The sequence below is a fragment of the Papilio polytes genome, unplaced genomic scaffold (assembly GCF_000836215.1).
Source record: "Papilio polytes unplaced genomic scaffold, Ppol_1.0 DF824169.1, whole genome shotgun sequence".
NCBI classification, from domain to species: domain Eukaryota; kingdom Metazoa; phylum Arthropoda; class Insecta; order Lepidoptera; family Papilionidae; genus Papilio; species Papilio polytes.
In genome coordinates, this window is record NW_013525035.1 from 2,172,086 (window position 1) to 2,196,885 (window position 24,800).

General features: G+C 34.0%; 1 long non-coding RNA gene across 1 annotated transcript in view; it reads left to right on the plus strand.

Moving 5' to 3' along the window:
• The first annotated feature begins 4,039 nt into the window (after window positions 1–4,039).
• Window positions 4,040–24,800, plus strand: part of LOC106111330 — a 92,294-nt gene continuing 71,533 nt past the window's right edge. The window contains exons 1-2 of the long non-coding RNA XR_001226154.1: window positions 4,040–4,211; window positions 4,296–4,390. This is a non-coding gene — a long non-coding RNA (uncharacterized LOC106111330). The remainder of the gene's footprint in view (window positions 4,212–4,295; window positions 4,391–24,800) is intronic.

The window sequence follows — 24,800 nt, forward strand, 5'->3', positions numbered from 1 at the left end:
TATGTGTAAAGTTCCGGTGAATTCCACGGAGATCCCGTATCTCATCTCACTAGAAGCTGGCCACCGAGGGGGTTATAGTGGGTACAAGCCAGATATAATCCTGTCTTTTCCCCAGAAGGATGGATATTTTTTGGCAATTTCCCCCCGATACTATAAAAAGGTACTTCAATGTCAGTACATGGCATACAAGTGCCAGCTATTTGAGTGTGTGTTCCAAGCCTTATTTAGCTCGAAACTGTTTCGTATAAAATAATTAAATATATTACAAAAACGTGCACGCATTTCGTAAATGCGAAACAATCGGAAATATACATACACTGCCGGCATTGTAGGACAACAATTGCCGTATACAATAATTTCATAATAAGTACGCAATGTAATTTATCGCGACCAATGTTGCAAAGTGTATTGCACAAATTGGCACATAGTTTAACCTGATTACTACACGAATGTAATGTTACTTTGCATAATATTAGTTTCGGCTTATCCATATTAATACAAACTAAAAAGGTAATTATAAAAATAAAATTAAAAATTGTTTTTTTTTTTTTTCATATAAAAACAACGAAATTATTTATGAATGTTCTTAATCAATGTCCACATGAGTTATTTTTTCTAAATTTTATTAATGTGTTTTGTTAAAATGAACCGCAAGTCACGAGATAATGTTGTTAGTATGAAGACACATTTTATTATTAAATAAAGATGTCTTCACCCTGAATTAAAGTTACATACACAGCTAAGTTGCGTATCGAGCCTTTACATAATAAGCTTTGTAAAGAAACAAGTTTTTCGAGCGCTATTTTGCATCGATTGCACATTCTGTTACGTTACGGATCTCGCGGCACATTAAAATTGTCCTTGGTTTGTACTTTCCGGTGCTGTTTCGAAAGATTATCGATTAGAAATATCGATTCGGCTTGAAATCGCAATGTCTAGTAGACTTCATATGATTATGAACAATCTGGGATTTATTTTTAATTGTTTTAGTTTTCTGTTATAAGCTTATTATTATATGATAAACGAAGTATGGGAAGTCATTGGCTCCTTTAATAGAGGGAATTAACCTAGTAAAGGAGCCAAGGATATATAATTAAATAAAATTCCGAATTTAAAATTAAAAGTGAAGGTTACTCGCATCTTTTCAGTGGTAGTACAGATTAGTTTTGGACGGAATTTATACGGGAGCAAAGCGAAACGTAACACTTTTTTCTGCAGGTAGGCTAAAATTAGATTATATCAGGAAGGAAGGTAATTTAGACATTATTGTCATATGTTAATCGATTTATTTATGTATTTTATGGCAAGAATACAAGCAGAAATATCAAGTGGTGGGCAACTTGTTAAATCGCATTGAACTTTAATAATTTTGATATTTTAATCGTTACTTTCACTCTTTGAAGACGAACTTATTGATAACTTCGTTTTTGCAATGAGAAAGAAACAAAGTGTTTTTGCATGTGTTTCTTTCAAATTATAATGTAATTTTTAATGGACAAATCCATAAATTTGTACAAGATATGGTGTTGCTATTATTATTATATGATTACGAATGCAAAGATTTCTTTATCTTACTAAATTGGGAGGTACCTCCAGTCGGTGTAATAACCGTATCTAAAATTATTGCAGCTGTTTGTAAAACATCAAAAATTATATTTTTTATAGCAGTTTTTAATACAAAATGAAATCTGTAACATCGTTTTCGTCATTTTCGCTTTAAGAGTTGTAAGCGTTCGAAGTATTTTTACAGTAGAACCTCGATAACTCAAACCTCGGTAACTTAAAAACCTCTATAACTTCAAAAGTAATATGTTCCCTTCCCATCAGAGCCCAAAACCTCTACAATATAGACCCTTGATAACTTAAAACCTCTAAGTTTTGTGTTTCCCTTGGACTTTAACTTATCGAGGTTTTACTGTAAAATGCGTACTTGACGGTTAGTTAATTGTTATAGATTTCTAGTTGTTAGGGGTTCCGTATATTGCTTTATTTTATTGTTATTCGTGTATTTTTTATTTAATAATTTGATTGATCTTAACAACTTGTTTGTAAGATTTAAATGCCCTTGTCTACTTACTGCAGTAAATTTTTAACTAGATAATCCTCCTTGTAACGTAAAGGTATCCGCAGTTATTGTTTTTATATAAACTTCCAGTTCTTAATAATTGAATTCCTTAATCATGGTACAAATCTTTATTATTTCGTTCAACGCAATCTAAGAACACTTTTGGTAATAATAATAAATTACCTAACACTAACATTACAGACACAAACGTAGTTGATTTCCAAACACAAATAGTAAGACAAAACATTGCATAGCAATAAAATATTATCTAACCTTTACTTAACGAAATTATAATGATCGCTCAGTCAGAATTTAGCGGGAATGGCTGCATTATTTGTGCACTATGACTGTTAAGAGACAGGACCTGTTATCCACGCATTCCTATACCAAATAGAAACGAACAATAAATTCTAATCTCGCTTGCGTGAGTGGTTTTTGTGTAATCATAAAGATTTTTAATTTTTCCTTATGTACATAATTTATAGTAATTGGGCAAATATATTAAATTCGCTGTAATAGTGATGCGATTGGACGCTAGCAGTATGATTTAAATGACCTCACGACAAATATAATATAGTTAATATAACAGCAAATCTTTGCCTAGTCCGGTTATCTATGGTCAAAGATTTTTGTGTCGAAATGCTAGTTCCGTAGATATGTCAACATCAACACATACACCGTATTACCTCACGCCTACTTTGTGGATATACATATAAGTGTTACACTACATACGACCAATTGTAGTGCAGAATGAATTTAATTTACAATCATAATTTTAAACTGCACTTGGACTTTGCTTATAATGTTAAAAAGCTTTTGAAAGTAATGAATCTTGGTTAGCTATGGTTTTCTTTGCAACTTGTGTTAATTTTAGTGAAGTCAAGATATTTTTTGATGACCTAATAAACAATTACATTTATATAAACGTTGTTCAATCATAATGCGATCTATGAGGAGAGAATTTACAAAATCTTCAAACCTTATATAAAGTTATTTAATTTTGTAAAGTTGCACCATTGAATAGTAAACGAACTGTAGACCTTCCAGAGCTATTTCGCCACAAAGTTAGTTGACCTGTTGCAATCCTGCCGTTGCATGTTGCTGTTATCATTTTTAATAAGGTTTTAAATAAAATGTCTAATTATTTTCATTATTTCCCTTAATATTATAGACGATAAAATTATAGTTACCAATAGCTGATGTTAAACAAAATTTGAATTCTGCATAAATTTACATAGGGTTCAAATTTTATTAAGCTTTAAGTATTTCAATCAGACATTTACAATACTGTCGGATTTCCAACAATCACTACAACGCATACAAGAGCCGCTCGTTAGTGGGCGATAGAGAAATATCTTACAAAACATGACAAAATTAACGGAATTATACAATAATTACGTTGGAACGAGTAAGTCACCTTTAAACAGTAAAATTATTACTTCCAGTTTGCCCTTTAACGGAAACACTTGTTGATATTTGATTTGACGTATTTAATTAACAAATATTAAGTGGACACGTATTTGATGTGTGTAATAATGACAGAGGTCAAGTCTTCAAGGCAGATGGTCATCGTGATTACGGACACTTAAATGACCTAATACATTCAAGCAATACCTTGCGGTTTAGCGTTCAACAAATTATCTCATCTTTTCATTGTTATAAAGAAAAGTATATTTTTAACTAAAAATCTTAATTTGTAGACATTCTTGTTTGATAATGTTGTCTCCCCTTATCTCTTGGTTATTCCAAGAATCAATGTTTATCGTTCTTACTGACTGAAACTATGGATGCCACTCGTTCAGCATAGATTATATAAGTTTGTCATTTAGTGGTGAACTATAGGTTTTTATTTTGATTATTGCGTGTAACCTCATTTTTATTCTCACGTAAAAGAGGGTAGGTTTAAAATCTCTCCAGTTCGGCCGGGCGCGGTCATGCAGAGACGTGTGCGTCATACATCGGGCTAGTCTGCTGTAGAACAAGGTTGATTTTTCGGTTTCGTATTCGCACTAATAACGATGCGAATTTTATCGTGTACGGGAATCAGTGCATACGGAAGCATCACGCGTCGTTTAAAAATAAACTCAAGTCCTGGCTGATCCAGAGAGCTTTTTGTAGTGTCAAGGATTTTATCTGCTACAATGATGTGTGTGATGTATACATAGTTTTAAGTATATCTGTATAATTGTCACATTATCTTAACAATAAAATATTTGCATTTGTATTTCAGCTGGGCAGCATCGTTATCGTAACTTTTGACAGAACTTCCATCGATTGACACTGACAGCGGTCTAGACTGCAGACGGTGAACGGGGTATCGAGTTGGTAAGTGTCACTTTTATTTACAATGTTATACTTGTTTGGTACATGACTATCGACCAATGCTAGCTTATTGTAATTCTACAGTTTGCTTTTCCTTCTTTATGTATTAAATGTCTGCATTTACTCCCTTTAAACAATGCATCCATATTAGAACACTTTTTATTGCATGAAAATTTAGATCGCATCTGGCTGTTACTATGCGAATTATAATAAAAATAATGTAAAATGTTAAGAATAACGATCGGCACGTTTCCACACGTGTTGCATTTCATGAAATCGTATGTAGCGTGGCGCAATCCGGCGATACGTTGCGACACAAGAGCCAACCGATGTGTAAATATACCGAAATATTCATATTCACGTCAAGAATAATCTTTTATTGGATTAGAGATAGAAAATATTTGCAAACTATAAAACAACTAATGTAACAATCATGTAACAAATGATTTTTGTAATTTAAATCCAGCATCCTACAATTATTGTTATTTCAGACTACCCTATATACTACTACATTTACTTATATATTTTATTGAAATTTTCAATTGTTACTAAGATAAGTTTATACAATTCAAGTTGAAATACATTTTTTAAACTTGTAATACCGATACCTATGGTAAAAACATTTGTTTTTGTCAAACAGACAATAAATCTATATTTTGTCACCTTAAAACACTTAGGATTCTCTTATTTAGTTACACACTATCTGTTCTCGTGCGGCTTCATCGGCATGAAATAATGAAAATTTTATTTCATTGTATACATTTATCAAATGATCAATAGCAAATGTCAAACTGACATGACATGACAAAACTTGGTAATCTTGTTACTTTAATGTTGGCAGCAACTTATGGTCTCTTTCCCACATTAGGGATTTTATCCCAAATATTTACCCCTAAGTTTATTGGCGTGACAATATATAGCCTAAAGCGTGACGCAAGTGTAGGGCTTTTTATTAAAAAAAAAATATTCAAAAATATGCTGTAATTGCTGACATCTTAGGCAACAAAGAAGTGTGTGTTTACCCTTTATTATAATAGTTTAGATTTAGCAATATCATTTATATTAACTAAATTAGTAGATAACTAAACTACGTCGCATTGCGGATTGCGCTCTTCAAAGTTACTAATTGTTCATAGAAAGCGGTTTGTTAAGTATTCCATACCAAAGCATGCTTTAAATATATAGTTGCTTTAATTATCATCGTATTAGATATTCCGAGGTTAATATCTATAGATTCATAAATGACAGTAAAATTGCAAAACTCGAAGAGTAAAGCGAACAAACGTTGCAGCACAGCGGTCTCCGGTCCAAACCTTGACATGTGTTACATCACCGTGCCAAGGTGAAGATCGGTAACTGGTGCATGATTATGTAACCAGTGTGCAAGCGCCTTTAATTATAGCTAAAGAACTTGCAAATAACTTTGCAATCGGTTTTAACATTACATGTTTTTTTTAATTATGAAACGTTTATATTTGTAATGGAATATTTTTATACATACGTTTGGGTTATGTTGATTACATATTAAAAAAAAATGTTTACTTAACACAAGAGCACAAAATAGAGTCCTATATATCTTCGTCATCGGATTTTGTTGTCTAACTGCTAGATAGGAGTCTTCTTTATTCTTCTGTGCCACTCTTACCCACGTCCGACCCCACATCGATACAATGTTGTGAACTTTAGAAGAGTAATGCTGCTAGAATAGTTTCTTTCATTCCAAGATCGTGTGTATTTTCTTATATTCTTAAGCTATGATTTCTCGTTCATTTGAAGTTGCAACATCAACAATAGTTTCTGAAAGGCGGCGGTCTATTTTAGCGGTTTAACCTCTTGCCATAGGTCACAATGAAACAGTTAATCCGATCAATTCTAAAATACTGAATTTAAGTTGCGTTTACATCAGTATGTGCTACCTGTTTTGTTATTTAATAAGAAGTAGTGAATTTTTTAAAATGAAAACCAAATATCATCTCTCTGTCAAATAAAAGTACCAGAGACTAAAAATTCAAGAGTAGGTACTATGAAAGGAATCAAAGAAACGAATCAAATTATTCTTTGTGTATTATGTTGCCTTCAAGAAGAATTAGATGAAAATAAATACAAGCCTGGTTAACTAGTTTTTAAAGACAATTGGAATTAACTGCTTGAAAACAAAAGACAGTTGTGCGGAAAATTCCTGAATACTTTACAATGAGGAAAGAAGTAAATGAATGATTTGAAAGTAAAGTGATTCGTGTAAATTTAAGTGTGCACACACCCTAATCAGACCTTACCTACGATTCAAATTGTGGCAGGTTCACTCCTCCCTGATCTATCACGACTTTTGCTGCAAATGTTCTGCTCAAATGTAAACGAAAGTTACTCTAATGGAGTACTTATCGCTCTTGTTTCGAAACAATAAGCAGTTGCAATAATCCCATTTTTGGTACTAAACACTGAATAAAATCATACTAATTTTATAAATGAGAAAGTTTATATGGATGGATGGATGTTTGTTAGAGTTTGTAGTCTAAACGATTGAACGGATTTCGATGAAATTTGCTATAGAAGTAGAGGATAGCCTGGAAGAATATATGTGCTACTCACTTTTGTTTCTTTAATTCCACGCAAACGGAGCTGCGGGCAAAAGCTAGTAGTTTATAAATACGTAAATAAGGAAGTAAGTCATGTTTACTGTTGATTGGAATTTTATGTACTATTTTGTTTTTGAATGTGATTATTATTTTGCCAGATCTAGTTCTTCTGAAGGAAGAAATGTTTGTTCTTCTTTGTAGTTGCAGTATTTTCATACTGGTCATGGACATTTCAATAACAGTGACCAGCTTGACAAGCAGCCGCCACTCCCCCCTTATTGCTGCCATTTTAGTACAGTGTTTCAAGGGGACGACTACAGTCGTTCTTCTGGTCAGTCCATCTCAAAGATGACCTTTTCCGTGGCTTAGTACCCATACCAGAGCACGGGGAAGGTCACCTTTGGTAAAGAAGTGACCCGTCACTTTCTTTGCTCTACTATTCTTTCTGGTATCCATTTGTATTTTTTCGCCCGCTATATTGTCTACCAATTTGTATATGTCTTTTTTGAATCAAGGAAATTAGCCATAAACGACCGTGCAAACATATTCTTGAGCTGTTTAAAATTCAAGAGCAACAGGAAAGACGAACGAGTTTGAAGGGCGGACGTACAAAATAATGGCGAATAAATACAGATGGTTTACAAAACATATCTTGATTTTATGTTATGACAAACAATGATGTAATGGTTTAAACATATTTAGTTAAAAACATTAAAATAAGGACACATACCTACCTGTATTTGTAGGACTATCAGTCAAAAACGTCAATTAAGATATATTTTTTACTGTCAGCGTTTATATGACCGAGTTTTTTTTATCGAATGTTGATCCGTTGTTTGTTAATGTTTATTTAAGTAACTAATATTCGGTGTATCAATTTTTTATTTGCTTTTTTTATATTTAGCCGCTTTATTTAATTAGGGAATGCGTTACGTATTATTTATTTATACAAACATACAATATTACAATCCTAATACAATTTTACAAATACATTTCACACATTTTTTTTCACATTTTAATTTTAAATTCGGTATTTTGTTCAATTATATATCCTTGGCTCCTTTACTTGATTGTTTCATTGTATTAAAGGAGCCAATGACTTCCCTTACTTCGTGTAATATTGTCACAGAATTCACAAAAAAAAAACACAATATTGCATTTTTTCTTTATATATTTGTAAGACTTTGACATGATACGATAATATCCAAATCGACGTGTTAATATTACATTTAATCGAAAATTTTCTCAGAATTAAACTTGCAACGATCTGATATTTGATAATTTTCGACGGTATATAACGACAAAAAGCCATTAAACAGTTACTTGAAATTCAATCGACATGAAGTTGCTGATATTCGGCTTTGTATTTCATGTAAGTATTTTTATTAAATAATTCAAAATTAAATTAAGTACTATGAGGAGGGAATCGCATGTCACAAGGAGAACGTTAGTTATGAGTGTGGTACACCGGTAGGGGTAGACCTAGAAAGAGATGAATGGATTGCGTGAAAGGTGACATGATCAAAAAGGGAGTGATGACTGAGTTGACGTATGATACAGTTATGTGGAGGACAAAAACCTGTTGCGCCGCTACAGGAGTAGGATAAGGAGGAAGATAATAATGAATTTGAAATATAAAATCACACACATTATTTTTCAGGCAATCATAAGGAAATCCTGGATGGAACCATTAACATCTATACAAATTCAAAATTACGACGGACCTATTTATCTTCACGGGCCTGTATCTTGCAGTGATGATATCCCTAAAGGGCTGTACATTTCCAAAGACTGTCATAGATCAAGCAATGCAGACTGCTCATGCGTCAGTAAACCAACTACTATATGTATACCTATAAACACAGCATCTGAGAGTTCTTGTAACTCTGGATTTTACGGAAATAACCCACAGTGTAGTGCTGGTTGTCCACCTCAATGTGACACCCAAATGTATTACTCTATGGAAACGGCAAAGTCTATTTGTCCAAAGGAATTTTGTTCAGTGAAACATTGTCCACGTGATGAATGTAACCATCGCTGTACAAAATGCTATTAAATTTTTTAAATGTTATGTTAATTTTTTTATTCGTTTATCCCAAAATTGTCTAAGTACTGACCAACATCTAACGAAACTATTAAATTGTACACCTTATGTAATGAAATTGTAATAAAAGGCGAAGCAACACACGTAGACAAATGAAACTTTTTGCAACAAATGCATATATTTCGCAAGTCAAATCGCAACTCCGACCCTCGGCGGTGTTTGCCAAACAATGTTTGCCAAACTCAATGTTTGCAAGCGAGGCTTTACCAAGCAACACTCCACGGTACTGTCTGTAATCTTACGACTGCTTTTTGTTCCAAATCGCAATATCTCATTGTTACGCTTAATCCGTTACTAATTAATTGTCCATTGATATCGAAAATGGTTTCGCCAATTTCTAAATTTGAAATATCGTTTGTGTTATGTTTTAATTTTGCATATTTGTACAATATTTGGTAATTTAGTCGGGAAAAGTTTTCGCAAACATTTCAATATTAAACACTATAGGTGTTGCATTTGTTTCTCCTCAGAAATAGTACATTATTTGTGAAATTGCTTGAAGGTCGGATAGTTTTATGTAAGAATAAACAAGCGACTTTGGATGACTGCTATCGATGAGTGCCAATTACAGGGGAATCTGGAATTTGAACGTTCTTGACTGATAACAATAAATTAAGAAATAAACTGTCATAGTTAAATCTCTGACCCACATATTGAACTTGTGTAATATATCAAGAGGACAGCGACTACGAAATAAAAATCAGTTCATTAACTTGAGGTCGTTCCTCTCTACGTGGCGCACGAGTCAATCAACTCTGCCTACCACGTTGCGTGTGACAACCTTGACGTTAAGTACTGGTTACTGCAAGCTGTAACTTGTGCCAGTAATGCCAGTTATGAAATCGGCCGCAATACTGACCTAATCAGAATTAATTTTGATACTGTTATTGTATTTGCTGATATTAATGTAATAATATCTGTGGTATTATTTAGTTTTGAATGATTTTAACCAGTTACCTGAGTCACGTAATCTTTTATAGAGGACAAAGAATAGGGAGTTTCATTGGTTCTGGTATGATCAGGAAATAGCTTGGATTGACTTGCAGAAGAATTTTGCTTCAAGTTTAATTCAAATCCTTCTAATCATTGATAAATACTAATCTGATTTAAAATTCTAGGATATTCTAGATAAAAATTTCAATGAGTCTACTCAGTAGGCAGGTACCCGTTCAAAACTGTGACGTGGTCTTCGTATGTGTAAACATGTGATTAACCGTTAACATATATTTTTTTTTTTTTTTTGTGACTGAATGGCCACTGTTTGCCTTGAGGAGGCATTTACAGATTCACCGGGCTTGAGGTGGCCGAGCGCAGATGGCGCTTAGCCTAAACCTCGTTTATGAGTAACTGAGCTCGAGGGCTCCCTCAGGAGCCTCGGCACGAGCCGTTACTTCGTTATTATTACCGGATTGGGAGGCCACCGAGCTCTTAGATCGCTTCGGTGGACGCTCCATGGAGTGACTAGGCACAAGGGCCCCCGAGGGGGGACCTCGGCTTGGGCTGTCACTCAATACGCGTTTAGCATTCCGATTCAAGGGCGCCCGAGAGGGCCGAACCTCGACTTGATCGGTTGCTGCTATCTGATCATTATTATAATTATTAATACATCTAACATTACTACCACTTCGGAAAGCGTTAGCGCTGGGAGAAGAAGTGGCGGAAGAAACTCCAGCAACGCTTCTATCATTGATAGGAGACGTTAACATAAGATGTCCTCATAAACGTTTATCCAACACCACGCCATCTATCACCGAGGTGTAACAACCCGTAACCGGTGAAGTAACTGCTTACGCAAACCTCAAGGATACAGCAAGCGAACAGCGTGGCGCTGTCGGTGGCTTGCGAAACGTCAAATGTCGACTTAGGAAAGGAGCGGCCGTGTCAAGGCGTTTTGGAGTAACGTCTGGCTCCTTTCGATTTACGTTGGGCAATGGGATCTACCCTGCGAAATGCCAGCTTCCATTACTTTACCTATATGGTAAACTATTCCTGTATCCGGCTAGAAGGACCATATTCTATTACAAACATTATATCACTTTTGAATACCTTTATAGTAATATTTTTTAAATCTATAACATTTATTATAGATTACAAATCTTTGATTGTAATAATATTAATAATGTTTTAAATAGGTTATTTTTCTGTCGTTGAAAAGAGAAGGGCTATGTAGCAATATGGCTGACCTTAGTTGGTGACGGTAAATGTTGCAAAGACAGTTATGTATGAAAATAAAATTATCATTATTGTGATAAGTAAAAGTTGACCTAATGACATAGACAATGTAAGAGATATATAAATAAACAGTTCTAGGAATTTTGCTGAACGGTAATACTAGATACATTATATTTACTGGTGCTTACGTTTTTAGGCCCTGTTCCACCACTGACTGATGGAGTTAGATTGAAAGTGACGTCACTGTCAGATAGAGTACCAGAATCCAATACTTCTTTCCCATATTTTATTCGTTGAATTGTTATCTGACAATTTACAATACAAATTGTGGGACAGGCTTTTAAATTTGTATTTACTGCAAATCAGATACGCCCATTTTTTTAAACGAATAGGGGTGTTTACTGGTTAAATGCGTTTTATAAAAGTATTCCATTAAAGAAATGCGTGTTTTCATGTTCAAAAAACTTTGCTTGCAAACGCTCTATGAGATAGAAGCCTTTTAGGCCAGCTGTTCCTAAAATTTCTAGAGATAAAGTAAAATATGTCGTTGAGTTTTTTTTTTAATTCTGACAATGTTTACATATTAAAAATAAGTACTAAATTATTTGAAGTTGTTTTTCAATACGATAAGTATATTTGTAGCCACATAAAAACATGACGGCATTCCGTACAGTCACACTCCAAGACATTAACAGCAACCTTGGCCATGACTCTTACGTAAGCTGAACAAACTAACTTTATTTTGTTTCCACTTTTGTTATGTCATTCTTTAACATTCAGCAAACACTTTGTTTAACTTCAAGTAATATAAGTTATTAATATAATATACTATTTTCACAATCTTACATCATTTGGCCTTTATTTCTTATGAAAAGAAAATTGTAATCGTTTCAATACCTCCCTAACTTTATTCAAGAATAGTTGATACTTAAAAGTTATAAATGTTTACGTAACTATTTCGATAATGTAATTTCTTATAACTTTTAGTTAAAAAAGTTAGGCGTTTAGGGGGCGTCTATAAATTACGCGAGGTGTTTTTTTTTATTTTCTGCCCCCCCTGGTGAGATGTCGTGAGATTTTATTGAACCCCTCCCCATCCCCCAATCTCACGTGAGATTTTTCAAAATGTACAATCTGGATTAAATGGACCATAATAGTATATTTTTTTTTGTTTTAATCAGAAAAAAATGGGTGATATTTGACGAGACCCCCCTCTCTGCAATGTAAGATTAGATGAGATTTGACTCGACCCCCTCCCCCCCCTTAAACACCTCACGTAATTTATGGACGCCCCCTTATTTTGATAATCGACGTAGATTACTGAGAGCGATTTAAGGTACAATTTAAAATGTTTGTTTTAATGGATTTAGTAGTTTTTGTTCGTAACCGTTCACGCGGAATTAGATCTTCTTCCAGATTATGTTTTAAAGGTGTCTTCATCAAGATTCGTTAAGTCGTTTTTAAGATACGTCTAACTTACGCATTAATAATATTTGACCGTGCACCTGGAACTAAACTGTCCCACAACTGTTTAGTCTTACTTTGATTGCTCTGTGTTTATATGGAGGTGTGTATACTACTCGTTTTTTAAATGTGGAACTAAACAGTTGAATTAACTGCAAAACAATCGACAATCGCACAACAGTTGCACTAGCTTAGTCAAAGATGATACCGCTCTTAGTACGATATTATGATAACTAAAGTTTCCTCGTATGAAGTAAGGACGTTGCCTTGGTAGTTCTATTTTTAATGGCGACAGGGACATATAATTGTCTTACATAAATGTTAATAGTATGTTACCCTACAACTGTACTGATCTAACACGTAGTTGTCCCTTTTTTTCTTAAAGAGAATGAATGAGATGTCAATACATTTGTATACAAATTATTAGTCAATGGAAACTAACTTATAATGATTGTGATTCAGTTCTCGTAATCTTTTGTTTATTGGTAAGCGGAAATAGGCTGGTAAATAACACAATGATGTTAAGCAACATTGTTTCATAATAATTTGTTGCTAAAGATGTTTTAAATTAATTTTTATTGTATCTTTCCTTAATATTCCGTAAGAAAAAGGGTAAGAAGATGACCTTTCACTTCTTGTCAACAGTATATCTTGCAAAAAAGGGCTTTAGAAAGGCTAATGCAAAGCCAATTGAATTGTTTAAGCTTTCGTGAGATATTATTATAAAGTAATTATTATACTGCTTACAATTACGTATTTTCCGATACAGACATTGACTAGTTTTGCATTCATTGTTCATCTGTTTTCATTCAAAATTTAAATTTGGTGTTAACTATATACTTTTCTTAACGGACAGAAATTCACAGGCCCAAAGCAATAAGTAATCATTTTCATAATATACTCAGTGCAGTACAGTCGTATTAAAAATAGATACATGATAATACGGCCGAGATGATAGTAGTTCTATAAATAAACAATGACGATATATTTGTGTAGGTCTTATCTAAGTAATGCTCGTCTGTACTATAGTACTGCGTATGTTAGGTAACATAAAACTGTTTTGTTTTATATTTAAACTAGCTTTCACCCGCGATTCCGTCCGCGTGGAATTAAAAAAAAACAAAAGTGAGTAGCCTATGTGTTCTTTCAGACTGTCCTCCACATTTATACCAAATTTCATCGAAATCCGTTCAGCCGTTTAGTCTGCAAACTCTAACAAACATCCATCCATCCATCATTCCATCCATCTAAACTTTCGCATTAATAATATTAATATGATATAGGTTTGGTATTTTCAGCAAATCATATCAAAACCTTTTAAAAAGCGTGCGTTTTATGGACGGTAAGCATCTGTAGATCAAATAGTATTGTCCTCGGAGCTCGTTAGCTACCAAATTCTTATTTTAAAAAAAAGGTGATAATAAGTAAAGAATCATTTTGAATGCATGTAGTTAGTTTTCGTTGTGTTTTAAAAGAAAAACAGCTTATTTATCGACTTCCAAAAGGAAGTTCATAATTCGCCTGCATATGTACATTTTTGTATTTTTAGATAAAAATACATATGAGTCCAAATATCAACGTCATACACAAGGATTGCGATGAGGTTACGCTCCGGACGTATTCCAAGTAACAAGTTTGGATGGCTAGTTAAAAAAGTTAATTCACCCAATTGCAGTGAGTGTAGGGTAAGTAAAGATGATTAGCATGTTGTATTGGAGTATGTTTGGAACGAGCGTTTTAGACTCAATTATTTTAAGGGTTATGGATGTAATGTCGTTCACTTAAACACTATCCTGGCTTACCCTGACTGACGAGGCTGGGATGGTGTTTAAGTTGGCCGACATCTGTTTAAGAAAACTATCAGTTAACTAAGTTTTGTTTGTTTAAGATTTATGGGGCGTTATCGTCGATTCGCGACAAAGCCTACTGTAAAAAAAATCATCTACAACTTGTCTACGTGACTGCATTCATGCGAGTTACTAAAACTATTTGGTCACAAAAACAGGAAATTTTATTTCATAAACATGTTAATTCAGTTTAAATATTAGACTCATGATGTTTACAATTATAGTAAAAATTATCTTTGTTATTATTTAGTTGTACTAAAAGATAAAAAAAATAAACAGAAAATATCTAAATATCCTTGGTTGACATCTTTGCATACTAATATTATAAATACCAAAGTTTAGATGGATGTTTGTAAGCATTTTTAGCCTAAACGACTGAACGGATTTCAATAGAATTTGGTATATGTAGAGGATAGTTCGAAAGAACACATAGGTTACTCACTATTGTTTTCTTAAATTTCATGCGGGTTGAGTCGCTGGTAAAAGCTAGTGAATAATAAACATCACTTGCTCAATTTAGAACCATAGTTTTTTATGAATGTGTTCTTTTACTTGCCTTTAATAGATAAACATAGCAACAAACACCAGGAAGATAAATTATGGTTGTTATACATTGAATCTAAACATTAAAGGACATATTACCGGAACAGCATAAGGCCGTGCATGCCCGCATATCGGAAGTGTTCATACCTTCTCTCAAGGTGCGATTGAACGTGATGTAACAAGGTAACGCTGGGAGGAAAATTGATTGCATACTGTTGCCTGTTAATGTTGAATTACACTGTGTATTGTGTTAAATAAGACATATCTAAGCGTAGAACTCTATTGAACTAACAATTGTATTAAGATTATCGTCTGTCTTATAAAAACAATATGTCTAAATGCTCTCAGGGCAGTCGAACAGTAAGGGCATTTGGAATGTAGCAATGAGTAGTACCAGTTTTAGCACTGTGGGCTCTGAGCGACAGTACTATGGCGCCTCCATAGACGGGGAGGTTAACAGGCTTTTGTTAAACTGTATAATTTGACAATCGCACTGACTTAAGTTAGGTTAACGTAGACACTTAATAATTGAAATGTCTTGAAATGTGTCTGTGTGGTAACCTTCTACATCAATGGCCAAAGTTTGTCCAACATTTGAACCAATATACATACCTAACAGCCAATAATTACACCAACTCAAGAGCATGTCCAACGAACCGTATCGCAAACACTATATGTGTACACTATTACCCAAACGGACCGAACAATAGTATATCGAAATAGTTCAAGCGGTTATGCAAGGGACTGTCGGCCGGTGGCGCAATACGACTTAGATACGACGGAACTGGGCCAGTTGCCGCCTATCTACGACGAATTTAAACAAAATTACTTTTAAAATAATTGTTTAAAATTTATTTATGAAAAATACCTACATGTATAAAATGTATCACTTTTCATAACAGATCAAAATAAGGTGGGGGAGACGAGATGATCTTATTTTCGTATATCAGAAAATTTTGGTTTGAACCAAATCTAGAAAAATAACAATTTTAAGAGGAAATAATAAAATTTTTAGTATTTTTCTAGTGATTTTATTCGTGTTTATTTGCTGTCGATTGTTTTGCGGCAATACAAAATAAAAGTTAGTAAAAGACGACTCAGGGCGCCGGATAGAAAAACCGTGGTACAAATATCGCCCAGGTGGCTCGTAGCGTCCACTGGATAGAAAACGCTAGTACTATTTTTATGTTTACTTGTCTCTCATATTTTAGAAATTATGTGATGATTTAATTTTAACAATCAACTTATGGAGGTTTAAGTAGTATTGTTAATTGATATTACCTATTTAAGTGATTAAGTACAGGTGCGGTTTCAAAAAGCAGAATTTAAAAAATGATTAATTTGTTGGGTAATATTTGGATTATTCCCAACCGTCACCCCGCTCTGTGCATATGTAGACAGATGAGGATAAAAAGTTTCATCCGTCCCACCTTAAGCGACGAGGGGACGGTTGGAACTTATTTCATTTCATAACGGTTTCATCTTTCACCTTATTGGTGATGGTGGGACTAAAAAGTGAGACGAATCAAATTTTCAATGTTTAAGATTTTGTTTTTAAAAATAAAATACGATTAACATATGCACGTACGCTGGCAGTAGCTTTAATTTGTAATTTAAATGTGACATCAATAAATACTTAATTTAAAAATGGGTCACTCGACTTAGGTCAAATGATACCAGGGGTTACTAACAATTGGAGTATAAAATTAACCTAATAAAAACATTGTCCTTGTACATGTATTTAAAACATTTATTAAGTTTGTCTCTCAGATACTAAATACTTCTTTGGGCTTTACTCTTTGTCGTAAATACCAAAGAATAATATGATACTTTTAATGTAGGGTGGCACTGATCTCTTAAAATAGTTATCTTTATGCTGTGGTCTCTTGTGTCTACTAGAATTTCCCTAATTTATTTTTGACGATCACGTTTGGTGGCAGTAATGAGGATTTGAACCATTATTAAAGATAGCTAAACTGTAAAAAAATTGACACGCGTTTTACGAAGCAAAATCAATCACTCCAAGTTATGGGTCAAAGATCAATTCATTTATAGAGATCAGTATAGGAGTCCTTGTCATAGATTAAAACAAAACGCCAATAAAACTATAAAATCAGTTTAAAGTGAGATCTACGTATTCCTGACAGCATTATCTCGTATCGACCAACAGATGGCGTGTAGTATTTTCTACTAACTAGGGCGCTAGGTTACGTAACGTTACCAAATTTGGGTCACTGGATGGAAGTAGGAGTGTATTATGTAAAAGTTAAGATATCACCTCACTAGTAGTTAAGACTATTGTTTGAGTTATTAGCTCATGATAAGACCCGTCTTTAAATATCTACTATATATATAAAGTAAATACTAAATAACATTTACTCAATTCTTCGAATTTTACACAAAACTTTTTTGCTACGTTTTAATAATGTTTCGTAATTCTCATAAAATCATGACCGATATCCAAACAATTGAATATATCATATCTTGTATCTAGATATATCAATGTAAATTAAATATGACATAATTGCATACGTATGCTACAAGAGAACGCAATCTGCGCTGCAGACTCAGCATTATCTTAAACCCACACGCGTGGCGTTACTGCAACTCTTACATAATAATTACACGAGTTAAATTCATGTCATACGATCACCCACGTAGCAACAAACATACAAACAAATAAAACATACGAGCTGTTGCCCGCGACTTCGTCCGCGTGGTATTAGAAAACATACGAACTATATAATTTACAAAGAGCTACGTATCCCTCGGGAACCGGACATTTCTCGGGGAGGAAGCTTACCCCATGTGTATTCCAGACTTTGTTTTATATCTGTGCCAAATTTCAATAAGATACGTTGAACCGTTGCAGAATGATCGAGTAAACATTAAAAAAATAAATTAAGAATTCCCACGGGAACCGTAACTATTCTCGGGATAAAAAGTAGCCTATGTGTTCTTCCAAACTATGTTCTAAACCTGTGCCAAATTTCATGGAGATCCGTTCAGCTGTTTAGGCTACAAACGCTAACAAACATCCATCCATCCATCCATCTAAACTTTCGCATTTATAACATTAGTAAGAAGTAAGATAGACAAAGAAATGTTCAAGAAAAGTTTTGTTTTGTATTTTTGGCTGCCGCGCTGTCGGTGACAAGTTAATCAAATTAATCATCCCTTACTCATTTACTCTATATAAGTTTATTGACACAATGTCTCAAAGTTAAGTTAAGTTACGATCATTTTTAAGTTTCTTGGATACAAGTGTAAAGCGACCTCCGACTATCTACTCTCCCTCATACACCTTGGGAAGGGGGGTGGCTAAAAACCAGCTCGACACTGGGTCTCAACCGGTATCGGTTAAGCTGAGCCTCCCCTTTTGCCATCTATTACTAATTTTCATAAATGTTCCTTATTTGTTTAATTCTGTACAAATTTTTTGTGGATGGCAATAAAAAGGTTTTTATTTTTTTTATTATTTTTTAACAAAAGTGGTTACGAAATCAACTAAGCACAACACATTTTTTTAAAGTTATTTTAGAAAACTCTTCACAAGATATTTGTCAAGATATAAATCATTTAGGTCCAATAAAACATTTTTAATGTCTTATTTTAATTATCTGCAGGTTCTATGAACCCTTTTGTATTCTCAACCCCTTTTTTACCCGAGGCTGTGTCGGTTCAATTGTTCCCGTAATGATACCCTGTTCACCCCACGTCTACAGACATGTTAAAGTTCTATCTAAATACTACCTTACATAGTATGTTGTGTGTTGTTGAAATGTCTGTTAACTATACTAATATAATAAAGCGTAAACACAGACTACTTCGTGGCGTAGGATGTCAGCAATCACAGCATAATAATGAAATCGCCAAAATGGCGAAGCGACCGCTGCCCATAGACATCCGCAATTGCAGATGCGTTGTCTACCCTTATACGACGGAGGAGGAGACGCATATAAAGAGGATATTTCCCCTTCCTATGCATCTCCTCTACCGTCAAATCCACTTCCTCTTCCCAACCTCTCCTTATAAGAAAAGGGTGGTAAAGAGAAAGGGACTTAAATTAGGCCTCCGGCACCACACTCATCAGACGAAACACGGAATTGCTTCCATTTCACGCCTGTCTTTTGTGTGGTCGTATTACACCGGGCGTGCCGGCCCATTCGTGCTAAGATGTTAAAGCGGGCACTACCACTGTTAAAGGCTTTAGGCTAAATATATTTACACTACAAGCTTATTATGGTAATGGTTATTTTGACATTTGCAATTGGAAATTTGATAAATAAAAACTGAAATAAAGTTTATACAGTTTCATGGGGATAAAGCCGCACAGGAACAGCTAGTAGTTAAAAAATATTGTTTGTTACTAAAAACAATTACGAAAGCCTGCTCTTCGCCTTCTTCGCTTTAAATTGTGCTTTAACTAGCTGTTGCTCGCGAATTCGTCTGCGTGAAGTTTGAAAAAGAATATAGCTTATGTTACTCACTTATAACGTAACTTTTTAATAGTGAAAGAATTTTTGGAATCGGTTCAGTAGTTTTTGAGTTATTTCAAAATATATAAAAGTAAAAAATACAAATCTTTTTTCTTTATAATATTAGTACAGATATACTCGTAGATTAGATGTGTCAGCTACCCTCCAGTGAAAGTCCCGTCGGAATCGGCCCAACAGTTTTGGAGATTACCCGGAACAAACGCGGCTTGCGGACAGACAGACAGACAAAATTTTTTAATGCAGTTTTTGTTATCAGCAACGCAAATACATGTTCCCGAAAATTGGAATATTTCTTTTGATATTACAGACACTTCAATTTTATTATCTGTATAGATGTAATATTTCACGAAAGTTTTCATAACTTAATTGTATAGATATACATAGATGTGGATAAATCAATTATAAACACGCCTTATATAAAACCGACCATAATAGAGTTATAAGGATGACATCCGACAGTAATTGCAACTCGAACGAACCAACAGTTATACAACGTATGACTCATGGTCGACAATAAGCATCGTATCATTGTCACGGGGAGACAGACTGGGGGAGGGGATAAAGGGGAGGGGTGGCGTCGCGACGCACGTGAGTCATTCCTCCAGGAACGTGCGCTGGTATGGACTCAAATTATACTTAGAGGTTACGAGCAATGTCCCCTCTAGTATGCTTAATCTATGACCGTTTAGTTATGCTTTTGTTTGTTTAATCTTTGACAATATGACATCGATAGACAGAGAGAGATAGTCTCCCTTTGACTGCATTAGTTAAGTTTATATTTAAAATAGCTTTTATTTCAAGAGCTTATACTTTACACCCAGGAAGTGTTAAAAGTTCACACAAACACATTATGTTAATAAATGGGAAAACCGAAAAAAAGTGCGTACCCCGACCTTCTGACTCATTTACTTCCCGATGTGTCACGTGACTCAACAGACTTACTTCTAGTTTGACAAATTTTTAATACTACGTCGTCGATTGAAAGGTGGTTTTTAATGACGACAGAGAATTTTTATTTAAACCTAAACAATGTTATTCTAAAATTAACTCAAAAGATTAAACATCCTTTATCGTTATGTCTATTGGATTGATATGACGTATAGAAATATATGGAAATATACTGTGCCGACCCTCCGTAAGGACAAGGGCAAGTGATGATGTCGTTATCTCAATTATTTAACAAGAAAAATGTGCTAAGCAAAGTTTTATAGTCCATAATTTTAAGTTATAAGAACAATCGTTATGTTCTTTTTTCTATTTTTAAATCTTATCTAAAATAAACCGTTTCATTCAAGTCCAATAAAAATGCTATTGCAGAGGTGAGCGTCGCGACGGCTAGACGGATTCTTAGTGTGGGGTTGGTGCTGCTAGCCTTGTGCTCAACATGTGCTAAGAATGAGCACATAGTGTTGATTATTTAATACTAGCTATTCCCGTGCGACTTCATCCGCATTAAATTATGAATATTTTATTGTTTACATGTATTAAAGTATCAATTGCAAACATGACATGATGACAAACCAAGGTAACCTTGCTTCCTTGATGTTGGCAGCAACTTATAGTCTCTTTCCCACATTTGAGTTTTTTATCCAAAATATTTACCCCCTAAGTTTAATGGCGTGAAAATATATAGCCTAAAGCGTGACGTAATAAAAAGAATTATTCAAAAATATGCTGTAATCGCTGACATCTTAGGCAACAAAAAAGTGTGTGTTTACGCTTTATTATAATAGTATAGAAAAATAAATTTGCTAGTGATTCCCAGCATTTGTAAGAATTCCAGTATTACAAAACTCCATTGATGTCTTGCTTTTTACTAAGATCATTTCGAAAGTTTAGATGGATGAATGTTAGAGTTTGTAGCCTAAATGGCTAGACGGATATCTATAGAATTTGGCATAGATGTAGTGGATAGTCTGGAAGAACACATATGCTACTTGCTTTTGTTTTTATACAATTCCCCGCGTATGGAGTCGTGTGCAAAAGCTTTATATTTGTCAGTTGCTACTGTCATACAAATGTTTGTTGTTATTCATATGATTCTTAAAAAAATATCTTTAAAAAAGAAAAAAACATGTTTTTTTTTCAAGGAAAAACTTAAGGAAAATGAAAAGTTACAAGTTTTTCTACGTAACATAATAAGGAAATCTCTTTAAAGCTTCTGACAAAAGTTTTTTTTTGCATTTTCTTATTAAATAAGCGTATCTCCCGCTTCGCTTATCGCTATGTCATCGGTCTAAGGGGACAATCGCGAACAAGTCTAGACGTAATTCCGGGAAGGGAGCACAACAATGTCGAATGCAAGGTAAAATGAATCACGTTGATTGTTACGTCATACCGCCATTAATATCATTGCATTTAGTTCATGTTATCACAGTTTTATAACGGTCTAGTAAGTACAGACTTGAGGACGGTGAATAGGGACTTGCTAACACGTACCATCATCGGCCACATCACTAGTTAACATCAGGTGGGATAGTTTAGTGTGTAAGAGGCCACCTAAATCCGTTAAATGTGAGATTTAATAGTAACGACCGATTCCTTTGCAATACTAATATTAAGGAAAATAAGTTAGGTATAAGAGTATTTAGCTGAACAATAATGATGTAAATCCTAAATTGCATATAAATTCTATAAACATATTTATAATTAATTAAATTCGTACTAAGGTACTTAACGTACTTCTTAATATCTCAAGGCGGGAAATCAGAAATACAAATTTATTTATAACTATTCATATAGCAGCGAAATATTCTCCATTTATTTTAAATTGGATAATATTCGAGGCGATATTATTTCCTGTGCAGTATTGTTTGGAATGTGGAATTTTCCTTGTCGGATATTTTACTAATGAAAATTGATGTGATCATCTCTTCATATTTGCTGCACTCAGAGTTATTTAATGATTTCCTTAGTATAGATATTATCATCAGGTCACTATCCGTTTTAATGGAGGGCTCGGAACTAGCCCTAAGTTAAGGGTGACTAAACTCTCACTGGCCTTTAGTTGGTTGACTTCACAAATAATTTTATTTTCTTCACAAATATATACAGGTCGCATCAAAAATATACGTTATAATTAAACTCTGTTTGTGCTTTAAAATGTTTTCCTCCTTCAAACCAAGAATATACTAATTAGGTCCATGTGCGTAAATCGTCTATCTTCTGTCGATTTTTTTCTCCGAATCAATTGTTTTAACACAAAAACAGGAAATCGGTTCACTGGATTTCTCTTATTATTGTAGCAAACATTCCATATTTTGAGGATATTTTCCACGAGAATGTTGGAATTCTATACAAACATCCTCGTTGCAACCTCGGATAGATAGGACAATTTTAAAGTGTTGTTCATGTTAGAGAAACTATTCATGTTTATAAATAAATACATCATCATCAACTTGCCCTTATCCTTTATGGAGAGTCGGTACAATATGTGCTGCCCTTCCATACATCTCTATCAGCCGTCATATCTGAATCCATTCCTTTCTTAAGCATATACTCTTTCACACAATTCATCCATACTTTTCTCGGCCTTCCTTTGTAGCCATCCACATTCTTTCTTAAAAATTTTTTGGTTATGTCCCCATCGCACGTCGCTTAAAAAAATAGAACATAATTTTATATTATGTATATTTTATTAATTGGATAAAAATGCCATCCAAACTTGATGATTTCTCATTTCAAATGGGACTATGTAGAAACACAATTTTAAGTATACTATCGGCGGGACATATAGAGCGTTGCATACTCCTGCACTCGTTTTTATTCGCGTGCAAGAGACATAGAACAAGTTTAAAATATAAGTGGCATACTATATGAAAACTTGTTTTTTTAATTATAAAAAATAAAAAATGCATCTTAAAAGATTCGGGTCGCAGTCGCACGGGTTAACCCTAACTTATTGGGTACGAAAAGAAAGGCGTCATACGAAATTCAAAACGACCACCTTTTGAATTCAGTAGGAAAAAAACTAACGGTGCACCATTTATAATGGCGATGGCAAGATGGCGTCGTCTAAAGATGCAGAACCGAAGGCTAACGGGTCAATGGCCCCCAAGGTGACCCGAAAGTCACTGTGACCTACCCTAACGCCGTCTGCCCCGGGTTCGATTCCCAGAACACAATAATAGTCTGGAAGTCTTTTGGCGGTCCGGTTTAGGAACACAAAAAAATTGGACCGAATAGAGGTAGGTTATGTGTAGTTGCGCAAGGTCGTCTCGTCTGTATGTCTGTGTTTATTATTTTCGTCTCGTTTATCGTGCGACGGTTTTTTAGACGGCTGCGAATTTTTTTTTCTGGATGACCTCATTCCAATTGGTTATAAAGGCTCCCTATTAGATTGTATATGAAAGGGTCGCTGATTGTTCGTAATGGAATGAATTTATGATTTAGATTTTGCATTTAAAATAATTGAACCGAAGAAGTCTGGAGTATAATGTTCTAGAAACATTATACTCCAGACTTCTTCGTGACAGTCAGACACTATACAATCAGACGTTCTATTTATAACTAGCTTTCATCTGCGACTCTGTAAGCGTGGAATAAAAAAAAAACAAAAGTGTGTAGCCTATGTGTTCTTCTAGACTATCCTCTACATTTTTTCATTTTTCATTTTTTCACATCACATTTTTCACCAAATTTCATCAAAATCCGTTCAGCTGTTTAGGCTACAAACTCTAACAAAGATCCATCTAAACTTTTACATTATAAGTATGATTTTGTTAAACTATATCGAGTATATTTTGATCTAACATCTACAAATAAAGGCTAAAAAATTTAGGATCTATTAAACAATATTAATATCTTCATTCACAGCAGGCTTCAAGTTCGTGAATAACTTAGATTAAAGCGAACCTGAAGTAAATAACTAGTCCTAAAGAAGTATGTTAAATACGTCTAGCTGTTACCCGCGACTTCGTCTTCGTGAAATTTGAAAGTTCAAAACTTACGTTCGCTGGGGTCCAGAAACACGCTGTTTATTTATAGTTCCTAAACATTAGTAATAATAAAATATAACCTATGTTACTCCCAGATAAATTACCTTTCTGATGGTAAAAGAATTTTTAAAATCGGCCGAGTAGTTTTTTCGTAAATCAAATACATACAAAAATACATTTCCTCTTTATAATATTAGTATTATATATGTAAACTATAAAAGCGCGATCTATTTGTATTGTCTAACAATGCCAATAAGAAGGCAAAGAACAT